Raw genomic sequence first — 6,724 nt, forward strand, 5'->3', positions numbered from 1 at the left:
TGAATTTTTCCGTTCTTATTCATTTTCTTCTAAGAATTCTCCACTACCGCACTTTGACGTGTTATCCCCTTCAGACACGCATTATGATGCACTGTCTGCAAATGCGTCAAAAACGCATGGCATGATTCGAAGGCACTCATTATTACATATCAAGAAAGAAAACGAAGAAATGTGTTGTTTTTTGTGAGTTTCAGTAATTAATCGTTATTAGCGTGTTACTAATTATCTAATTATTCTGCCATCAGTCAGCTTCAGTACTTGCATAAAAAGAATCAACTATTTGGCCCGAAAACCATGTACACCTTCTTTTTTGGTTGTATTTGTTTCGAGCGGAGAAAAAAAAATACTCTTGACGTTGGTCCTGGAACGCGGCACGTCGAACGATCGTCTAAAATGGTAGTGTCTCCAGCAAAGTGATCCTCTGCAGCAATACGCAGGGCACTGTAGTTAAATGACTGCTAGTTGTCCAATCAGGAAGCGTGTACGAATGTGCACACTGAGTTTCAGGCCATTTGAAGAAACACGCGGCATGGGACGCGCCTCCGAAGTTCGCGTCCTCAAACGAGGACGCCGTGCCGCAAAGGGTTATACCTATGTTTCTGGTACTGTTTTGCAAATTAAAGGGGCCTTGCGACACTCTTGCGACTGTCTTGTTTAGCGCTGGAATGCGTGTAGTAATGAATGCCGAGACGAACGAAAAAGAATTACGAAAATATGTGTACGAAAACTGCAGTTATTAGACTTCAAGTTCCAACACTCGAGCAGACGACGAAGGGAAACTGTCCCTTTCGCATTTTGCTCTCTCGCTGACGTCAAAGGCCGTTTCTAATCACCGCACACCTCTTATTGAGACATACCGGATGGTGGCCTTCACACAGTGCCTTGCCACCGCTCTTTTCTGCCTTGCCACCGCTCTTTTCTACGGCGGTGCAACCATGGATACGACGAACCACGTGCGTCGCCTAGCAGACGGTCCCATGGTTTGTCGTGTAGTGCACACAATGCGTCGGGGTGGTCTTACAAACCTTGCGCGCGAGATCTTGCGACGTAGCAATGCCCTGTATGTAGTGCCGTATGCGGGCACGCCATTGTAAACTGAAAGTGCGTCGCTCAGCTCTGCGCAACGCGAGCATGGCTTCGAGGGCCCGGACGAAACGCAACCGCCCGATGATGCGGAAGGCGTCGGTTGGTAAGCGTTTCGAATTTTTCTTTTTTCGTTGGCAGCGTTGTGCTGAACTGAGCGTTGCGCGTTTCACCAGTGCCTCTTCTAGAGGAGGCGTTCAATTTGCAGGTGCTGGTGTGGCCTACCTCGCGCGATGTCGCAAAAGACAAAACGCGGAACTGTCGTTTGATTGCCCTTCCCACCCGTTCCACAACACACCTAGCGTCGTGTTCGTTGTTTTGAAATTGCATCAGTTATGAACATAAATGATTTCTTTCTGAGAAAGCATAAAAAGCGGTTTATTATTTTAGGACTAAGTAATATGGCCTAGCTACCGCCATATGCATAGTGCAGGTTACTTGTCGCGTCAAGCGAACGAAACTGTACTGCCTTTGTCGTCACTGCCACATGACGAAACGTCCCTTCCCATAACAAAAATAGCCGATGTGTGTCGCTGAAGTCCGAAATAAAGGTAGTTTGTCCGGTGAAATAAAATTACAGCGGCTTTGAAACAAGCGTTGAAAACGACAGGCTTAATTTGTGTCGCAGGGCCTCGTTTACACTGAACAAACTGCCGCAAATTGCTCCTAATGCATCCTACTAAACCACACTTACTTCCGTTGCTTGGATATATCGCTTCTTCGTTTCGAGCCAGTGGCGTCGCCCTACGTGGATGCTCAGACGAGTGTTTTGCGACCATGAAGGCTGGCCGCAAAACGAGCAGAGATGCCTATTCTGAGAAACATATCGCGTAGTACCCGCAAATTTGCGTGCCTTGAAAGAAACGGTGTCTTTTGACCATAATGGTGCAAAAGTCCACGTGGCTGAAATCATCCACGATCGTTCATGTTAAATTAGGTGAAGCGAAACCTGTAGATTCAAGAGTGAAATATATTCGTTGCGCCGTGGGGCAGCACTACGTTGAAGCCATCCAGAGTCACCTGCATTTGAGGCAGCTTGTTTCCTAAGAAAGTTCATAGCTCTGTTTTCATGACTACTTCCTGCCAATTCTTTCTCTTTGATAAGTATATGACGTTACGTTTTAAATGTGAAGCATTTCTTAGAGAACCTTTGAAACTTTGAGCGTTTGTATCTACGTATCTATCTATCTATCTAGCCGCTCATGTCTGGCTGCTCTCATGATCGCCCCCTTACCTTGATGTAGACCAAAAGTGGCAGGACATGGTAAGACGATTTGACGAATATGACTGTCTGGTCATGACATGAATAACGTGAAATTCCTGCGTACGTCCTCGAACCCTTTCCTCTAGACGCGTGTGGCACATACCCGTTTACAACGGGCCGCGGTGTACGGGTGTGCGCGACAGGTGATTGACAGTTTATATATATACCCAGGAACGGCGAGAACAGATATTGGTAACTTAAATGCGAGGGGGCTAAGAAAAACCGATATCGGCAGCGTTGACCCGACGAATGGAAATAATGAAAATTGGTAACGCAGCAGGAATCGAACCCAAGGATTCTGCGTGGCAATCAGGTATTCTACCACAGAGCCACGCCAGGTCTATAAACCGGTTTGGAAAAACAGCCTATGCAGGTGTAATGTTGGTGCAACGTCAATTGCGGCTGTGGTGGTGGCTATCTATTCTAATAAGAAAGCAACAAACACTACATATGCACTCCTACGATACAGGCGTCATATCAGATTAACGTCCATGGTTCTAGTGTTGGCTCCGCTTTTATAGCAGTCTAATAAACATTACATTTGTATTCCTATGATTCAGGAAGCTATATTGAAACATTGTTCGACCCCGGAGGAATACATTAACGAAAGTTACGTATAATATTCCTCATCGCACCGTAAAATACACTTAGTCCGCCAGAACGACAGAGTGTCCTCTTCATTTCTCACAAGGCTGTGCGATGACCTCATGCTGACCGATGATGCCAGGTTGATTGACAGTCGCCTTATAGACTAGGCTACGTAGGCCACATAGGCCCAGGTAGTCTACGAATACGACAAGCGCCATCCGCTGATGTTGGTCTACGTAGCACTATCCAGGCTTACCAGCCTCGACGGCCTATAAATTACCAACGCGAAGGATGACTTCAGGTTCTGACATGTCGACGAAATGACCGAGGCATCCATGATTTCCAACAGGTGTACCATACCCCATACTTCACTATTCATGGATCCCTAGTCACCGCGATCACGACGGCATCTGACAACAAGTAATGACCAGCTCCTGGCGCTGACTGATCACGGCGATGAGGACCTTGTTCAAGAACTGTCAAGAACCTCTTCCACACATGCACACAGGTTTGTCAAACGTGCGTGCGTTCTTCATCATGAGGGACAAGTATAGGACCACATATAAGCTTACCGCTTCTGGTGTTGCTTATACCCGCGTTGCCGTTGGCAGCGTTACCCAACTGTAAACAACTGGTGATAAAACACACATGCGGCTCTTCAACATATATGCGTGCGTATCCAATTTATACAAATATTTCGCGTCATTTTGTAACGTTTAGCTCAGTAAAAAAATTAAGCCACAGTCACGTTCCCACCACATGCTTCGCATAACATCGACTCCCACGGTACGTGGGATCTGCCGATATGTTTTTCTAAAACAAAGCTTGTTCCTACAAAGAAACCAGGGTTTACAAATCACGTTTGTGTTCAAGGGAACACCTTGGGAACCATTTTCAGATCACTTTCGTATGCCCTCCAGCCTTGAGACTGTTGCATAGAACTAAAACGAAAAGTAAAAAAAATACGTCATATCATGTAGTTGTTGATGACCATGGAGATTAGATGCGCTAGAGCATCAATCCATTGCCTCTGCATTCGTAGCCTCTTTTCGAAGCGCTTATTTGCGGCTGCCTCAAATAGCGGTATCACAACAGCATCTAAATATATTCAATCGTGCGGCGTCACAACGCCTGATGGCAGAATCAAGACGCTGTTTCCACTTCGTTGGCCTATGCCTCCCATCGAAAAATTAGCAACTCCATACTGGAATGTCGCGCTGACTCAAGCAGGATTGATTCACGCTTCTAACAGCCGCCCAAGAGTCCGCCAAATTGTGGTCGCGCTTCTTTTATAAGTGTTTTCTGCCATACCGGGTACAAGGCGGAAGGTGTTTACTACATTGCAGATCACAGAAATAAACCACAGTTGGCCTTACTATAAAAGTCGTGGTTGCGCCGCCGCAGAATCTGGAAAGGTGGCTAGCGTACACTCTAAGAAAAAAGGGAGACAAAAGAGGGTCATGGAACCGTTATTCTCCTCGGGTGTCCATCTGACCCCTTTTGGAAGGTACAGGCAGAGAAAAAGAGTTAGCATTTTGGAAGGAGTCACTGGACCCTCCTGAAGCGCGTTTCGATTGGCTTGGGTATACGGAAGAGCGGCCGTATACGCCATACATATCGCGCGCTTGCCCTTTGGCGCCGTTGTGGCGCCTTGCTCGCCGACGCAGACGGGGTTGGCGCCGGGGTGGCGCGCCGCTCTCCTCTCTCAGTCTCTCAGTCTCCTCGTCTATTGGAATGCGTTGCGTGGTTGCGTTGGTTGCGCGTCTTTGGCGGTGTTGACGCCGGCTCCGTGCACGAAGTGACGCTTGGAGGGCGGAATATTCATGGAGCTGCGGACACCGACAACGGGCGCCAGTTAACGGTGAGTGTACTGCTTTCGTAGGTACTAATTATACAGCTTTAGCTGGGCGTCCGCAGCAGCCTTGCTGAAGTTATCTGCCAGCCATTTCCAACAGCAGCCTGCGTCCGCGGGGCTGTTGCGGATGCCCAACTAAAGCTGTCAGTTAACGAGTTACCACCGTTATGCGCGTTGCTGTACAAGCTCCCATAAAGTGAGCGTTGCAAACAATTATCGAGGGTCATTTCTTGCTGATTGCACGTTGTGTCTGCACTACTGAAGGTGCAAGATGTCGTTTTGAGATGCACTTTAGTCTACTTCATAATAACATTTCCATCGACCTTGAGTGTGCAGCGTGCTTCCGCGGGTGGGAACGTGAAAAAAAAAGCCTGTGTACAGAGCGCTCACACGCACTATATATGATGCTTTTTGCTGGCTTAAAGACGGTAGTTTGAGGTGCAGATATAGTACGGTGGCTTCCAGAACGTACGCGGTAGTCATTCAAGTTGGACACGCCTCGCCGGTAAAGTGAAAAAGCTCTAGACTTTCGACGGCGCGCGTTGTTGCGGCCGCCGCCGTGCACTCTTTTCCCTCGTTTCTGTTTGCTGTTTTCGTGGTTTGCATACACTGCGATGACGTTGGGCGTAATAACAGAATCGAGTGAGTGTACGTGATTGTGGGAGTTATGTGCGCTAATTCTAGCATATGACATGTCTGATCTCGACGTAGACGGCGTACGCACGCGCTGGGTTTCGATCGGGCCCTCGTACTCGCATCTGTTTATCTGAGTATTTAAGGGTGGGTTACGTTTGTAAAACATGCGGTCAATAACCGCTCACGGCATGCCCCTGACTGCCGGAGCATGTGCTTTGTTGTTTTGTTGTTAGCCTTTATTATGTCTGTGTGAACCACTTATTGTGTAGGTTTTGCAAACCTTTGCTGCAATTTCATTTTCTCATCATAATATCATGATCTGCTTTTCAGATACCGTTTTCCATGGTGCTCAAGCTGGACAGGAGCGACAACCTAGCAAGCCACAACTCTGATGCCTCAAGCCGTCACCACTTTTTGATTTATTCTTAATCATAACGAATAAATATGGAAACATGATGTCGATTTCTGCTGTTTATTTAGCACCATATGACACTGTGCACATCACAGTCACACATTTTAGTTGGCTATACTTATAGAAGCATGTAAATGAGGAATACCCAAACTTCTTAATTGGAAATCACAGACCATCTTTTCGCGCTTTCTATATAACGTTGCTGGAAAATATGTGTTGTTTTGACGAGTTTTATTCAAATAATGCTAAAACTGAAGTATTATTTTTTGCAGTCGCTGGGCAGAACGGCAAGTATTATTGGACTTACTTAAAATGAATCCTCCACTATTTTCAGCAGTAGTCGCGCAAAAGTAGAGCAAGGGTCAAATGAGTAGCTTAAAGTACTTGTGGAGTCGCTTGACGCTGTGGTGTGGGTCACTTGACCCCCGTAGGAGTGTTACCGGCAAGAGTCGTCTGACTCCCTATAGACCAGAACACAGCCAATTCCATGCGCATCGCCATATTTGCATCGCGCGTCGCGCCATCTATCGCACACGCGACGAAACAACACGCGCGGGCTGCCACGCCAGCAGACGCTACACAGAGGAAACGTGAAACTTCCGAAACTCAGCCCATCGGAGAGCGTGTTTCGCGTCTTTTCTAGCCTGGACATTTTCGCTGATTTTATTGGAACATCAAGAACACCTGCCTCATGCAAGTCCACAATGTATACAGTACGTACTGAGGGGGCTGCGGAAGCAACCTCGTCAGGTACGCTGTTACATTTGTTAAAAAAGCGTTCTCGCTGTAGTACGCGTGAATCGTAATTGCAGTGCAGCTCGCGAAAGAGTGAAACAATGTTTTGTTGCCCCATATTACAAGTTGTGCACAAAGTTTTGTGAAAGCT

The 6,724-nt window shown here is 47.1% G+C and overlaps 1 long non-coding RNA gene across 1 annotated transcript; it reads left to right on the forward strand.

Annotated features, from left to right (window-relative positions):
• The first annotated feature begins 4,704 nt into the window (after window positions 1-4,704).
• Window positions 4,705-5,888, forward strand: LOC125760345 (uncharacterized). The gene is made up of 2 exons (XR_007417894.1): window positions 4,705-4,796; window positions 5,757-5,888. It is a non-coding gene; the product is annotated as an uncharacterized LOC125760345 (long non-coding RNA).
• Window positions 5,889-6,724: the final 836 nt, after the last annotated feature.

The sequence above is a fragment of the Rhipicephalus sanguineus genome, chromosome 11 (assembly GCF_013339695.2).
Source record: "Rhipicephalus sanguineus isolate Rsan-2018 chromosome 11, BIME_Rsan_1.4, whole genome shotgun sequence".
NCBI classification, from domain to species: Eukaryota; Metazoa; Arthropoda; class Arachnida; order Ixodida; family Ixodidae; genus Rhipicephalus; species Rhipicephalus sanguineus.